The sequence below is a fragment of the Betta splendens genome, chromosome 21 (assembly GCF_900634795.4).
Source record: "Betta splendens chromosome 21, fBetSpl5.4, whole genome shotgun sequence".
NCBI classification, from domain to species: Eukaryota; Metazoa; Chordata; class Actinopteri; order Anabantiformes; family Osphronemidae; genus Betta; species Betta splendens.
Window position 1 is genome coordinate 2,629,583 of NC_040899.1, and position 5,024 is coordinate 2,634,606.

Consider the following 5,024-nt stretch of genomic DNA (forward strand, 5'->3'; position numbering starts at 1 on the left):
CGTTAGAATTATGTTATATAGGCCCAGTTAGACTTACATTACAACGCCCTGTGTGTAATGTTTCGTTGATTGTTAACAACCTTTGATGTGTCAATTTTTACCCCGGTTCGAATTCCCGGTGGAGCAGAAGTTGTAATTACTGAACATTGTTATATTTCTACGCATCATGTAGGATGCCTGTATCATTTTAACAGAGCGCAGCCATGTTCCAAAGGTTCACCAGCCGCGTTCGCAGTGAGTCATAGACGGAAGTTGTTCTGCCCGCTTTTATGTAAACACGGAACTCTTCACAAACGTTAGTATTGTTTAATTTCGTTATTCATTTACTAACAACATGCAAAAATGTAAAAATTATCTGAAAAAAATGACAGTACACCATTAGTTTGTGTTCCCTTCCCCAGTGTCCATCGCCCTGGGACGTGATGGCCCACGCCACTTTCATTGCACCAGACGGACATGAGAGAAAAGAGAAATAACGAAGATAAACGCTGGTTAACTTGTAGGACAACGACTGTAGCTCTCAATGACTTTATGTGTACAGGTTGAAAAGTGAGTATAACGAAATAAAAGGATATTAAAACGGAAACGGATCTTTCCAAGCGTTTCTGTCTGTTAATTTTTTTTATGCAATTGTGTAAAACTTTAAGGGGTTCTCTCTTTTGAGTTTTGGTCTTGCGGCTAATACAGTGTTAAACAGTCTTTTATATGCAGAATCAATATATGCAGAACAAACAACTTGCTGCAATAGAGTCGGAGATCTGATGAGTACTGGCGTTCTGGCACCACAGAGAGAGGTTATTACAATTTATTATTTTCATTATATAATATCCTCTACACGTTACGAGTGGTAGTCGCAGACTGGGTGAAAACGACTAAGAAAGCTTAAAAAAGAGCGTTTATAAAAGAGTCAAGTGAAAGGTTTGGGTATCACAGCCAGTAGGTGCAGTGATCACGCTGCCCGATCTCCCTTGAGTTTTTCTTGTCTCGGAGCTCAAGTATTTTCAAACCTATTGCGAGTGGGGGACAATATGTTATTGGTCTCTGTGCCAATAGTAGTAGGGGGTGGGGTTTGAGTTGAAGTTTGCTTGCAAACTGAATCAACATCAGACGCCGTAACTGGCGGAGCGAGTCCAAATCCCTGGTTGGCCGTGTGAAAAAACTTTTGTTTTTCTGCAGATATTTGGTGGTAAATGTAATTACGGATAAGTATAATAAGACAGCTTCGTTTAAAGGGCACATTGACTAGGTCTGTAGTGCTTTAAACGTGTTTAATTCGGCAACGCTTAAAAATGGTTTAAAGTGGTTTTATGCTGCAGAGCAGGACTTATTGTTCGTTTTCATCAGTAAAAACGTTATCAATTTATCGTGCCGTTAATAGCACATGTAAAACAAAAGCTGCTGCATTAATGCGTTGTTGATCTGCTGTTATGAGGCCATCCCATATAGAGAAAAAAATATACAGGACATTACTGGTAAGGACAGCAGCAACTGTCAGCAGTTGACAACAAACAACTATTGATAACTTGATGCCAAGCATCACCTGCCTATTGAATGAAAGCGCCCTTCAGCACCATCGTGGAACGTCACATCACTGTCTTGCTTCAGACGTGACGCCACTTCCACCGATTGTCTACTCGTTGCTGCTATATCACAAACAACATTTCCGGTATTAAGCTCTACCTGGAACAATCATCTGTCATTCGTTGCTGTTCATTCAGAGTCGAGCAAGCTACAGTATAGGTCATTGTGGTTGGACTAAATTTTAAGCTTTGATTAACCTTAAAGCTGTATAACGAGAGAACGACTTATTTTTCGTTTCTGCTTTTTCTCAAAGAAAAATTCCAGCTCTTAAATGCCAACTCCGTCCCCCCCCCTGCCTTGTGTGAAAAAACAAACACTAGGTGAATTTCCGTTTGCTCGCCATAAAGAGAGGACGAAAACGAATCCAGTTTGTTTGTATTTTTGCATCATGATCAACAACAAACCAGAAGACGATTACAGATAAAATGAAAAAACATGTTTTAGCACAGAATTGATGAATAAATATAGATTCCTATTTTATGTTATTTATACTTATATTATTCTATGGATTGGCTGGGGAGGGACCTGGTCTCTCGGCTGGCCTGCAAACTGTAAAAACTCAGACAGCTTCGGCAATTGACACAAACACTAGCCACTAGCGAGCAAAGACGCCATCATAATCTATATATTTAAAATGAACTACTCTACATTTAATGATACAAACCATGACATGTTTTTGTGCTTAATGTGCGGACAGAACAGATTAGAAATGAACAGCGGCCCACACTTTGAGCCACTGGTGGTTTTAAAACGAGATAGCCACCGAAATTTTTTCAGTTGCCCGTCAGGTTAAAATCCTTAGTTCGGGGACGGCACCGCCGTGGCGCGCTGCGAGCGCACGTACTGCGCGGTTAGTTTTTAAATAGAAAAAAGGGTGGTCGCTTGAAGTGCTCGACTGTTACACACATTTAGATATATTTCCCACCGCTACAATCGGATCCTCATATTGTATTACATGTTTTTAAGTGTTACAATGTTGAATTAGAAGTACAGATTGAGGTCATTTATAATTTGTGATTTGCTTGCATTATTTATTCGGGTATGGTTTATGTTACTGGGGTTGTTACATACAGTAAGACAAGACCAGTCATCATGAATAACATTTCCATTTGTTACAGCTTTTAAGGGACCATGGATAAGACCTTAATGTTCTTGCATTTAATATTGGGTTAAACCATTCTGACTTAGCGTGCTTATTTAAGTGTAAAGTGAGCGTTAATGGAGTATGGTGTTATGTGTGTGATTGGAACTTTGAGCTGGAAAAGAGGAAAAGTTCGGGAGCATTATATCCCAAGATTTAGGAGCGATCCAAATCCAACAGTTGATTCTGATTGAAGAGGCGGAACTCTTCACACGGTTTTAAAGTAATTTCTACCGCCGCGCATGTGACTCACTGCCCAGAGGTTTATTTAATAACAGTAAGACAACAAAAACAAACACCATCAAAACACCACACCATAAAAACCACGATTTTTTCGACAAAATACAAACATACAAAAAAAAAACCCAAAAAACTAAGAAAAAACAAAAAAACAAAAAAAAAAAAACAAACAAACAAACAAACAAACAAAAAAAAACACCACAACCAAAACAAAAACCAAACAAAAACAAAAACGGATTTTCGTTTCGCAATTTTGTTAACCTAAGTTTAACTTAGAAACAGAACGAACAACGATTTTTTGTAGTAACGTTGAAAAGCCATCAAAAAACTCCGCGAAACTGAAACATCACAACCAGTCCTTTTAAGGGACTCGCTAGTTTTGATCGAACCAATGTAAATTCGATTACAGGCCCGTTTGCTTTTTGGGCTAGTTAGTAGCGCTTGACGCTTTGCAACACCTTGGAAAAGGCCAGACTGGCGACGTTACTTCGCTGAACCCGAGCCGTCATCATCAACGAGGGCGACGATTCCTCGGCAGAGGAAGTGGCACCTGGACAGAGAGGAGACGCGCCTGCTCAACAAAGCGGGTAACGGGAGAGCTGCACAGCGGCTACAGCTCCAAAACTAAGGCACAAGACGAACAATCTCTAATCCTAATTCTGGTGTTTCTCCAAAGCAGCTAAAATTGAACATCCCAAATTGATTAGTTATCCTTAGATTCGAACTAGTTAGAGACAAATACTCTTTCGCTTGATCAAAGCCACACACACTCAGCGTCTGACCATTCTTTGGGTTCACTTATTGATTCATTCACTGTTCTCATCTCATTCTGCTCGTTCTTCATTTCTGTTCTGTTTATTGAGTATTTCCCTATTATGTTATTCATATATCCAGTAGGGTTAGATTAATAAACGTTAAAGGATCTGGTTTTGTGTGCATTGTTCTCAGATTTAAGCAGAGGTCACTGACGCGACAAGAATTACGGCATAAGAGACTGATTGGTTTTATCACAAGAAGAAAGTGGGTTATTGTGTTTTCATAACTGATAACTCATTGAATTGACATCTGGCATTAGCTTGATTGATACAAGCGTGGTTTCAGCTTTAAAACCAAAACCTGGTGCCCCAACGTTCGAGGTATATAATGTTTCTGCATTAATATCAAACTATTAATAATTTGAATCCGCTACACAGGAGTCTACATGTGATGCCTTGACTACGCTCAAATTGTGCTGACATATGACATTGCCTTCCCTGCCAGATGTAAGATTCTGTCTTCTCTAGTTACAGACTGGGTCGGCGCCCTGTGTTTTGGAGGGTCAACGAATGTGCCATAAAATTATGTTTACGAGGGTCTTTGAAGCATCACAAACAGTTGGAATGGAGACAGCTGAAGAAACAAAGGAAAAAAAAGTAGAAAGGTATAAAGGGAATACTGACAGAACAGAAAGGAGAAGAATTTTTAACATTATAAGTTACAGGTCTGGTCAAGAGTGGCAACAAGGTAAAGCCATTATTATTATTATTTAAATTATACAGTTTTGTTTAAGTATTGTACAGTGTGTTATCTGCCTCTTATTTAAAACTCTTAACGGTAGGTTTGAGGTTACCACCCTATAAAGAAAGGCTTAGACCACCAATAAGCATGTGGATTTTTGACGGACGCGCACCAAAGCAAACTGGAGCTAGGCCGCGCTCACTAGAGGGAGGAGGGCGGACTAAGGCCATAAAAAAGACCAGGAGGGAGGAGCCAAACGCTCGACTCATAAGAGAAACTAAAGAAAGACAAAATAACCAAAACTAAGGGCACTGCACAGGATAGGCAGGATAACAAACAAATCACTGGCAACTTAGTAAATGAACTCAAAACCAGTGCGGTGCAAGGTCAGAAAACTTAATGAATAAATGAAACGATTAAAACACGTAAACACACAACAAAAGAGAACAAAAACACACATGGACCAAACAAAACCGCGACACAGCGACAGGACACAAAAGAAGAATAATAGACCACCAAACAAAATGTAAAGGTTGTCACATCACGCAACAGCAACAAAAAAACA